General features: G+C 37.6%; 1 long non-coding RNA gene across 3 annotated transcripts in view; it reads left to right on the top strand.

Moving 5' to 3' along the window:
* The window catches only part of LOC122807069, an 844116-nt gene extending 833285 nt beyond the window's left edge, over positions 1 to 10831 (top strand). For 2 of the 3 annotated variants that reach the window (XR_006365591.1, XR_006365587.1), the window contains one exon: positions 10761 to 10831. This is a non-coding gene — a long non-coding RNA (uncharacterized LOC122807069). The remainder of the gene's footprint in view (positions 1 to 10760) is intronic. The other variant, XR_006365589.1, reaches the window with a different exon arrangement.
* Positions 10832 to 12244: the final 1413 nt, after the last annotated feature.

Genomic DNA, 12244 nt, shown 5'->3' on the forward strand with positions numbered 1-12244 from the left:
CCCCCTTAAATTTGAAGATGAGACTACTGGATGATGCAGACTCTTTTGTAACCTGATTTTGTGGTCTAAATCTTTTTTCTTTTGCATTGAGAGATGCAGAGTAGTTCAGCTCCTAAATGTCTTTGCGGACTTTAAAGATAGTCTCTCTTATTTTAACTTTCACTCATACACGTTTTCATTCATTCAAACATTCATGCACTCATTCATTCATTCATTCACTTGATGCAAGCAAAGAAAGTAATTCCAAATAGAGTACAATCCATTTAACTGTAGACCACACACACACACACACACACACACACACACACACACACACACACACACACACACACACACACACACACACACACACACACACACACACACACACACACACACACACACACACACACACACACACACTCATAACATGTGCAGTCCCAAAATTATTATTAGCATTCAAGGTAGGGGGTTATGAGTTCACCCCCAGGATGTCTTTTATGTCTTTTAGATGTGGTTGTAAATTAGAGAACCAACACACAATGGAAATCCATATGGAAAAAGAGATTTCATGCAGGCTCTACACAGAAGTCATCACAACAGAGGAATGATCTGTATAACCAGTCACTGTGAGGTAGAAGTGTTAACCTTTGCGTCATGGTGCCACCAAATAATGAAGTTTTGTCAAGAAATAACCACATCTAGACGTACAGCCTGCAGCAGACCCATTCATTACAATGTGTAATCCTAAAGCTCAATGTTTTGAATCTATTTGAGGTGGTAGCAAGTCTGTATTGTGTAATAATTTAGTCACTATTATCTTCTGCATTCACATCCTCATGGTTCTGCTAGAAGACAAAACATTATGATGACAATGAATCACTTTTTGTAATCCTTCATATCATTCTCTGTTGGGACAGTGTTTTGTGTCATTTCTCTACCTTTCTGCATTAAATATCTTGTTTTATTTCCCATCTTAATTGTGTAGACATAACCCGAAATTAAGGATCACTCATTTCATATCCATATTGTGAAATAAATGGCTAATGCTTCTTAGCTGATATGCAAAATCACACTAGTAGTTCTGGAAAGTGATTGCCCATCTCATAGGAATCCCAACATCTTGACATGGAACCTTGAAAAGGACTTGCCCAGTTTAATACTAGTTGTCATTGTCAGATGCTCTTTCAGATGATCTTGTCATCAATCTCTGCTGTCTGTAGTGGAATATTTAGTGCACATGCAGTACCTTTCCTTTTTCTTTTTTTTTTCGGGTGGTGGGACTACATTTCAATGTTGACAAGTTTTAAATGATTGCTGCTGGTTTAGTTCAATCAATATTTTTAAACTGTAGCCTCTGCAGTTATTCATTGTGGTACAATAGGGAAAAATGTTTATTACTATCTGACATATAATGAGTGAATTAATGTGTGCTTAATTTAAAAAAGTGAAGAAAAAAGCTCATTGAAATTTAACGTTTTGGCCCCAAACATTTCATATAAGTCAAGGTAAGAGAATCTAAAAGGTGAATGTATTAACTGAATTAGTTTCATAGAAGAAATGCCACTAGACCATTTTCAGACATAACACCAGTCATTTAATTAAGACTGTTCTATGTTGCTCATATTACAGTATAATATGACTAGGTTGCAAATACATTAAAATTTAAAAAAATAAACTCCTTATGAACTTTTAAATTAGTCACTTATATTCAATAAATAATCTACTTAAATGTCAATGACTGCTCAGAAAAACTATTGGCTTAAAATGAATCTGATAACTGAATGTGTATTAATATGATCAAAGAACTCAAACATTCAGATGAATCAATGCAGTAAACAGAGTCAAGTGCAAGTGAGTGTTGCAGCAAAAGAATCAATATAGACACAAAATGAAAATATGCCTCTGTATGTCTTGCTGTTGTTATTGCTGTATTGCATCAAGAATCATATTGGGATGAATTATGTTACCATTTTTAAATAAATGTTTGAAGCATACAGGATATCTGACAAACAATATGCATTTTTCTGGATGCTTAATGAGTTGACGGAGCAGGCAGTCAAAATATGACTTTTAAGATGCTCAAGTATCACTGCACAGAATCCAGAGTTTCTCATATCTGTACATGCTCATGTTTATTTAACATAATAATGATATTTTAAAATGGACATTTTAAGAAGCATGATTACTGGAGTCTATTGTATTTGTACATGGTAAATGTGAATTAAATGAGATAGTTCATAAGTTTATAGGTTCATAGTTATATTCTAGGCTAACAATCATCAGGATCTTTTTAAGTCTATCTGTGCAATTCAATCCATTTGTGTCCCTATGCATCATGGGTGTTTATTAGAAGAGAGTATGGGAATTAGGACATTTCTAGAGATTTTATGGGGGGGGATTAGTTTTTGGTATTACTGTCTGCCTTTTTCTATCAGAGACATGGGAGCCAGACCCAGGGTGAATTTTCGATTTTCCTTCCATTGGTCCAAATTATGCTTAAAGAGCATTAGGGATGGAATCTACTTCACATGGATGGCGAGGCTGTCCCATAGCATGGTGATTCTCTAATACACATATCTGTCTTGCTAACGTGTCTTACTTATGTCACAAGCAAAATTTAAATCATTGGCTGTAGTGGTTCTGATGGTGTTCATTTTCCAGGTGTACAAATGGTCCATCAAAGCTGTAGCTGAGGATACTTTGCATGCCAGGCATAGATTGCCTCTCATTAACCTGTAGGAGAAAGTGTATCGAGATAAGGCTTTAAGGTAGTCCATGCTTATACACTGGAATCTACTGATAAGAAACCTTTCTGGGGTTTTAACTTTTAAATATGTCTGGTCAAGTACATGCCAAAGGGGACATCATACTTGATGATGGGCCTGATATGGCATTATGACTTTCTTGGACCTGGATGCCATGCCCTTAGTTATAAGTTGGACAACATAAAATGGCTTTCTTACTACCTTGGCCACATGTTGATCAAATGCCAGATTACTGTCTACATATGTTCCCAGAACCCTGACTATTGGGTCAATTGTTAGGGGAGTCTTATCAGTGGAGTAATTAGCCTCAGTGGCAGTTTTCACAAAAGGCACTATAATGTATTTCTTGGCAATGAGTTTTAATCTGTGGCTTTAGCACCAATCATATGTCTTGTAAGATGTTTGCATCATGGGGGAGTATATAGTAGCTTCCAATTTGCTGTCATCTATGAACGTAGTCAGCCAAAGGCCCTTGACATTATCCTTTACCTCTGATAAGTAGATGCCAAATAGAAGTGGTCCCAGCATGGAGCCCTGAGATACTTTACTGGTTACTGATCTCTTAATGGAGCTGGTATCTCCAATCCTCATGTACTGGGTCCTGTCTGTGAGCCAGCTAGAAATCCAGTAAGTTATGTAGGAGTTTATGCCCAGTTTGGTGAGTCCGTCAACTTTGTCCAAGTGGTAGTGCATCAAAAACCTTAACCAGGTCAAGGTAGGCATTATGCACTGTTTTTCCTTCATTTTCTGCCACAATGGTCTTGTCAAAAAAATTCACAAGGTTTAGTAGGTATGATCTTCCCTTGACAAAGCCAAACTGAGTTGGGTCTGGAATCTGGAGGTTTCCTGTGTCTTTGTTTAACATTTCCGTGTTAATTCATTCCATGGCTTTACATATTAGACTAATGGGTCTGTAGTTATCCAGGTCAGTTGATGGTTCAGCCTTGTGAAACAGGATAACCATTGCAGTCCTCCACTCTCATGGTACAAAGCAAGGTTAGGGGCTATAGCTGAAAAATAACTCAAGTGGTCCTGATAGGTCATGATTCCTGAGATATTATCAGGGCACATTGAGGATGTGTTTTTTGGCCTTAGGGACTGCCACCACAACCTTCTCCCTGTTAATAGTTGGGGGTTGTGCTAGTAGGTGTTTCATGGACGGCAGGAGAGAGGGAGTGGGAATGAAATCTGAGCTGAATTTGTCAGGCAGGAAATTCACTATGTTACTGTGCTCAGTGAAGGTGACACCACCGACCACCAGTTCTGCACACTGAAGTGTGCTGTCTTTGAGGTTTTGGACATAGCTGTAGAAGGTACTGCGGCTATCTTTAGCCTGTGAGGCTATCTTGACCTTGTAATTGGCCTTGTTAGACTTAATTAGTCCTCTTAGTTTCCTGTTTACTTTAATTAGAGACATCCTGTCATTATGGGAGTTGATCTTCCTGATTTTAGCCATAATTTTTTCCTTTTGTTATATACCTCATTGATGTTAGGATTCCACCAATGTGGTTTGTTTTTGCAGTTTGTTTTGAGCTTACTTCTAGGAGATATACCAGGCTCTGTACAACCATTTACATTATTGTACAGGGTTTCTATGCAACTCTGTCTAGGCTGTTGTGAACTCTGGGTTGAGAGTGAACTATTGCTTAATAGGGTGTAGTTTGCTTTGGGATAATCCCTAGCTATCACAGGGTTTGCTCATTCATTTTTATTTCAAAGGTGACAGCGTTGTAGTGACCTCATGAGTGAGGATATGATGGGGGGGAGCAGCATACTCCCATATTGCTGAGTACCAGTTCCAGCATGTTTTAACCTCTGGTGGTTGTGTGCACAATCTGGTCAAAGGTATTTATGTTAAAAAAGTCCATAAATCATTGTGCCTGCAAGTATGAGAAGTGTATGTTTTCCAGTCTGTAGATAGGTAGTTAAACTCTCCCATGAGTACGGTACTTGGTTTAATGGGTAGTGTCTCCAGTAAGTCTAGGTACAAGCTATAGGATTCTATGTACATAGAGGGTGACTATAGCTTGCTATGATATGTTATGATGTGGAACCTGGTGTATCGTAATTTGTACCCGCATAAATTCCAGTGCATTAACCCAACCTTATGTGCAAAAATGGGAAAAGAGGTTGAGGATGGCTGGATACTGTTTAACCAATGTAGAGTTATGTTTGTTGCTGATATAAATTTCGATTCCTGCACCTTTTTATTTCCCTGTCTGTGCAGCTGATGATTTAAATGTGCGGAAGACACTGAAGCCTTGCACGGCTGGAGTATGGATTTAAACCATGTCTCAGTAATAGGTTCATAGGTTTATAGGTGTGTACTAGGCTAATGGCCCTGGAACCTTTACAAGCCTAGCCCATAGGATTACCCTGGCATTGTGCCACCCGACCTTAGTTCCCAGTGCCTTTGTCGAGTAGAGCAACTGGATTGATCCCTGGGGTGAATTTTCTATTTTCCATCCACTCATCAAGATTCTCTTGAAGAGTGCCAACAAGGTGCTCTGTTTGACATGTATGGAAAGTCTATTCCATAGCATGGCCAGTCTCTGGGTTATGAACCTGTGCCTCCAGCATGTTCTATTGATTGTGGTAATGAGGTTGAGGTCTCTGGAGTGTATGGTGTGGAGGGATTGGGATTTCTTTAGATGTAGCATTTCTAACAGACCTGGGTCAGACATGGCTTTGTAAGTCAAGCAGGGATCGTCTCTAAGTAGGCGATATGAGACAGAGAATAGTTGGAGTCTTTTGAGTCTGTCCATATAGGACAAGTGCTTAAAGCCTAGGATTCTCTTTGTGAGATACTTTTGTGGCCTCTCCAAATCTTGCAGGTGTCTAGTGAGGTACATGCCAAATGGGGCATTGTACTCAATGATTGGCCTAATGAGGGAAGAGTAGAGGGAGACAATGACCTCTTTCTTCCTAGATGGAAAACCCTTAGTAATGAGATGTGCCACATAGAAGGACTTTCTGACCACAGTGGCAGTTTGGTGGTCAAAAGAGAGGTTGCTCCCAGATCTCTTATAATGCCTTCTGTGTTCAGTGGACTACCATCAATGTGGTAATTCATGGGAATCGGGTTCTTCCCAAAGGGGATGGTGACACATTTTTTGGCATTGAGATTAAGGCCATGGTTCTGACACCAGTCGTTGGTCTCAGTGAAACCTTTCTGTAGGATGTCAACATCACTTGGGGAGTTAATTATTGTTCTCAACTTGCAATCGTCTGTGAACTTTGTCAGCCAGAGTCCCTTCATGTTGGCCTGGACTTCAGAGAAGCAGATACCAAACAGGAGAGGACCCAGGACCAAACCCTGTGGGACTCCACTCATGACTGGTCAGCTGTCTGACTTGGAATCAGCTACTTTCACACTGTGGGTTCTGTCTGTAAACCAGTTTGCAACCTACCTAGTGATATAGGGGTTGATACCTAGCTTAGTCAGTTGTTCTATGATTCCTGAGTGGGGAATGGCATCAAAGGCCTTTGCCAGATCAAGGTAGGCTGTATGAACCACCTTGCCTTCATCCACAGCTCTGGTGACTGACTCTAAGAAGTTGACCAAGTTGAGCAGGCATGATCTACCCTTCACAAAACTAGATATCCATATTCTCTGAAGTGAGGAGAGCTTATAGGGTGCCAAGTCTCTTGTTTAAGCCGTAGCATTAAAGAGTAACACCTTTATGTTTCGGTTTGTCAGTTTGGCATTGCCTAGAAAGGCTCTAAGGGGTTGGATAAAGTTTTAGTCAATATTTGGAAGCCTAGGTGAGACAGGTGCAGACCATCCTTTGCAAAGCAATGTGGTTTGTTAACCATGTCCTCCCATGGTGACAGATATTGAATCCCCCTGTAAAGATACCAGAAACTAAGACAGTAATTGAAGTCAGTCATCTTTTGTTGATCTTCTTCTTCTTCTTCTTTCGGCTGCTCCTGTCAGGGGTCACCACAGCAGATCAACTGTTTCCATTTCTTCCTGTCCTCTGCATCTTGCTCTGTCACACCAACCACCTGCATGTCCTCTCTCACCACATCCATAAACGTTATCTTAGGCCTTCCTCTTTTCTTGTTACCTGGCAACTTCATCCTTAGCATCTTTTTCCCAATATACTCTGCATCCCTCCTCAGCACATGTCCAAACCAACGTAATCTTGCCTCTCTGGCTTTGTCTCCAAACCTTCCAACCTGGGCTGACCCTCTAATATACTTATTCTTAATCCTGTCCATCCTCATCATACCCAGTGCAAATCTTAACATCTTCAACTCTGCCACGTCAAGCTCTGACTCCTGCCTTTTTGTCAATGCCACTGTCTCCAACCCATATAACATAGCTGGTCTCACTACCATCTTGTAGACCTTCCCTTTCACTCTTACTGGTACTCATCTGTCACAAATCACTCCTGACACTCTTCTCCACCCACTCCATCCTGCCAGTACTCTCTTCTTCACCTCTCTTCCACACTCACCATTACTCTGAACTGTTGATCCCAAGTATTTAAACTCATCCACCTTCGCCACCTCTACTCCCTGCATCCTCACCATTCCTCTATCCTCCCTCTCATTCACACACATATATTCTGTCTTAGTCCTGCTGACCTTCATTCTTCTTCTCTCTAGAGCATATCTCCACCTCTCCAGGGTCTCCTCCACCTGTTCCCTACTCTCACTACAGATCACAATGTCATCTGCAAACATCATAGTCCACGGAGACTCCTGTCTGATCTTGTCTGTCAACCTGTCCATCACCATTGATACTGTGGCATAATCCTTCTTGAAGGTAGAATGCTGCTCAATGTGAGGCACATACCTGCCTAAGACACATATTCAGTGAGATCAACAGTGCCTCTCTTCATATACTCTGGGGAAGTATGTCATAGGTCATTAATGTCCACGTAGAATATAATAGAATCATACTGGTGCCTGTGGTGTAGTGAGTTGAGTGTGTGTAGCTTGCTGGATCCTGGCTCCTGGTACTCCCAGTAAACAAGTAAGCATAATTCTTTTGAGTAGGGCATCTGTGTGTCATACAATGATGTCCACTATGACAAGAATCCTGGATAATGTGTTTACTTGCTTTATGGGCTTTGCTCTTGGAGATTCACTCGGTGTGGGCATATGTGTGTTGTTTTGTGTTTCTTTTGGTGAGTGCTTCAAAGATTTCTGAGGATAGGTGTTACTGTTTATAGGCTTAGGATGTCTATGAAGTTTGGGAAAATTCCTTTTTAGTGCCTCAGCATAGTTTGGTCTATGCGTGTGATGGACACTATATGTGATTGGTGTAGTGCACCTTTTTATGTAAGATTTTTGCTGCCTGTAAAATTGTGTATGTGCATCTCATGTATACTGTGTTTGTTTGTTTGTTTTTAACTGATTAACATCTATGTGGTGTGGAATGTCAGACCTCTGCCACTCTGCATGTATCTTGTATTCCACAGCATTTTCTGAAAAATAAACTTAAAAACATAACATAAACAAATGTAAATATGTTGTGAAAATAAAAGGTATTAAAACTACAAATAGCAATGTTATTAGTGCATTCATAGTCTTTCCATAAATATAATAATATATTATAATGCACGCAAAGCCAAAATGATAGTTTTTGCTGTACTTTCACAAACAAGTTGTCATAACTTGGAAAATGTACAACATATACATATGTTTTAGAACATTTTTGTTAATGAGACATAAGCTTTCATATGACAAGAAGTTCCTGTGAGTGCATGTTCAGTGAGATATTTACAGACATATGAAGTATATGCTTAAATGTATAATTACCAGTATAAGTAATACCACATATCACTCAAGATATGCAAATTTCAAAGATAGCTTTTTCAATAGCACATAAGGTTTCTAGTTTCTTCAGTAATTTGTAAGGTTTCACCTGATATTGTTACAGTTTGTAAGTCATATCTTTGAAGTATTAAGTACATATGGAAATATTATTAATTTTCATAATTGCAAATAAACAACTAGCAATACTGCAGGTATAGAGTCATATGAAAGGACACTGACCATGAGTTTTCCTTTCTCCCACCATGACATATTATACCATACTCTTCAGTGTAATTTAAGGCTCTCTGATATGGAAATATAGACATAAACATGTAAATATGAATAATAAGTGACAATCAGTAATTAACTTCCCTTATGTAGGACATCCTAGACTAATACTCATGATGTCACTTTGTTAATAGTGCCTCACACTTTCTAATGCTGTTTATTATTAACAGGCAAGTCTCTTATTTAAAGAAGACTGATCCAAACACTGGAAGTATACAAAAATGTGCTATAGGTTTGAATGAGTTAAGGATTAAATGGGTGTCTGTAAACATGAGACAACTGCTACATTGAATCAGTTGTCCCTTAATTATTGCATCTGCCACTTTAAATTGTACTTTTTACTGATATAATAGCAAGTAACAACTTGAAAAAGTAGTTTATTACTTACTTTTTAGTACAGATTCTAAGACAATCCAATTTATTTTTATAAAAAATTGGTATTTCATTTTCTAATGAAATTTTTATTATTTAGATAAATTAGTAAAGATAAGATTATAGAAGGGGAAAGGGGTAACAATTTTGAAAACATTATAAAGACAGTGGGTGTGATGACACTCTCTCTGCCCTAGGTAGAGTGAGTGTGGGGTGTGTGTCTGAAGGTTGGTTGGGCTGCTAAAAACTCAACACTGTAAAAACTCACTGACAAATTCAAGCGGACACAAGGATCCGGACAGCTGGACTCCCTAACCGAAAAAGAAAAAGAAGAAGAAGATTTAGCAAGCTGGCTATAGAAACATTTGGAAATTGTATATTCATGTTGTCTATATCTGTATTTGGTTGGGCTACTGTAGGTCGTGGTCTGGGTTATATAAAGGTCTGCTTAGGTGGTCTCCGGCATTTGGCATTACGCTAGCTTAGATAGTGTTAAGATTTGATAGTACTGCTGTTTGATGTGCAAAATAGCTACTCTCTGCTTATCTCCACATAATACTTTTGTACTAACCACACTAAGTTACAGGTTTTAGTTCTGTGGCAAGCTTTATAGATAAAATTTACTTTTTGGGGGTTTGTGTTTGTACAGGGCATTACTAACCTCTGATGTAGTAACACCAAAAAAGACTGATTGTGAGTGTACTGCTACAGCAAAACGTAAACTACATTCACAAGACAATTTCAAGTTTTAGGGACCTTTAGAATAATTTAAAGGTTGAAAATCGAATATGATGAGCAATATAGCTTATAAAATGAAATTACAAGAACTTCACTTTCTACTGCTTAAGTTTCAATACGTTTTATAACAACAATGATTAATATTCATATTATTGTTATGTATTTAAAGGGAAATGACACTTTTAAGTGCCATTGATACTTGCACAGAGTAAAGTGATATACTATTTCATTACATGCACCATGTTATCTATGAAAGAATACAAAATGTATTTCCTCATCTCAAGGCTAAAACTCTTTTTCTAAAACTATTGTTGCAGTCTTTATTACAACACAAGTGAATAAATTCTGTTTTTCCTTTTGCACAATGAATATAGCAAAACCAGTATTTACCACATTCACGCATGAATGAATTCTTGAGATTATCGGTGAATTCATTATTTGCCCATTTTGGACTAACTATATCTAGAATGGATGTGATATGCATTTTGTCACAGTTCCATGGCAAATCTTATTGCTTTATATGGCAGTCTGTGTTCCCCTACTGGGAAGAATTCACAGTCATCTGCTGTGAAAACAATGAAGAATCAGACCTGAGGATTACAGCATAAATATTGGAAATAATGTAGAGTGAATACAAAAAGTGAAGTATTTCTTAAGTATTTACATTTTGTGCTAATGAAAGTAATAAAGCCACTTTGTTTTGTGCCTTTTAAACTGACAGATACACAGATGTGTATTTCAGATCAGTAATAACCTACATTCATAGTTGTCATCTCACGCATGATATTGAAAGTAATTTATTTTATAAATACACTTTATTTTATTGTTTGTCTTTCATTCTTGCAGGCTACCATATAATTTATATAAGCATATACAGCAAAAGACATGCCCATCTGATTTTGTGGATTTCTTCTTCTTTTGAGGTAAGGTATTCTTATAAGGTTCTAATTTAGTGAAATTTGAAAGGTAATAATGAGCACACCTGAAATCCACTTTGATCTAGGATATTTAGTATTTTTGACATTAAATATCCGAATATTTGTTGATCTGAAATTTTGAAACACTACACATCTCTAAAATAATTAATTTATTCCATTTGTTCCTGGAATCTCATGACTAAGGAAACATATCTCTTTTGCTGTAATTGTTGCTATATAAGATTAAGTTTGTTTGCAATTAAAGTAATTATATAGCCTAAGGAAAATATTTGTGTAGATTGGTTGTATAATATCAACAAAGAAGGGTATTTTCTATAGCACTAGTACTAATCATTTTCAAAAACAGACCTATATTCTACTAACCTTGTGTTATTACATTAGGCACAAACATGTGCAGATACTATACAGCAGATACTGCTAGTGGTTGCACTTTATTTTTATTTAAAAAATGGCACGTACTGTGTACATTTTGGCTATAAACAGATATGCATTAGTCTAGGGTAACATTCTTATAAGGAACTTTTCTAATGACTGAGACATGATAATTCAAGAAGTTAGTAGTTTAAGGACTCCTTCTAAACAGAGGATTATGATTGCATCTACGATCATAATTGAATATTATGATATAGATGCAAAGAAATTTACCTTGACAGGGAAGCTTGAGATGTGAATCTTGGCATCCATGTTGAGAACTCATAATATTCAATTACAATTGGATAGCCAATCATAATTTTTTTGTAGTGCCTGAAGATGTACCTGCTCCATGCACTGATAGTTACTGAAAAAAAATATAAAGTGTTTTGCATTCTTTGAAAGTGGAAAAAGTAGTAGGGAAATGTCAAAAGGATGGTAGGAGGCATCCTTATGTATTCCTTATGTATGGGAACCAGTTATTTTTCTACATTTTTGTGGCTGAAATTTTCTCCCAGTAGGCAGAAACAGAAGTGAATTGAAGGTATTCTACTAATTTTGTTTACTTGCAGAAACTGTCAGCTTTTAGTGCCTAGCTAGACATAATGTTAACATTGTCTAGGGGGTGTTTAACAATTTTTAAGCATCATTCTAAGCATTGTTAAGATTGTGTCTTGTGGTTGAACCATGGTGTCTTTCTAAATGATGCAAGAATGTAATCATGGCACTCCATGCACTCCTTAACAATTACCTCAAAAGGGACACAAGTGATGGTTTTATCGTTTTAATTTTTTTTCTTGAGTTTTCAGTGGAGCTTAAAAATAGCAGAGCGTTAAAATAAGTTCTAACAGTAGTTTCTTCAGAGTTTCGTGTAGTCCTTGCAGTATAAAATGAAAATGTAAATTTGGCTATGGTTATTATAACCCTCTGCTAAAATGTTAAATATATGGTGCTGAATGTGATTTGTCAGTGGGAAAATTT

The sequence above is a fragment of the Protopterus annectens genome, chromosome 7.part0 (assembly GCF_019279795.1).
Source record: "Protopterus annectens isolate FY-2018-M chromosome 7.part0, PAN1.0, whole genome shotgun sequence".
Classification (NCBI taxonomy): Eukaryota; Metazoa; Chordata; order Ceratodontiformes; family Protopteridae; genus Protopterus; species Protopterus annectens.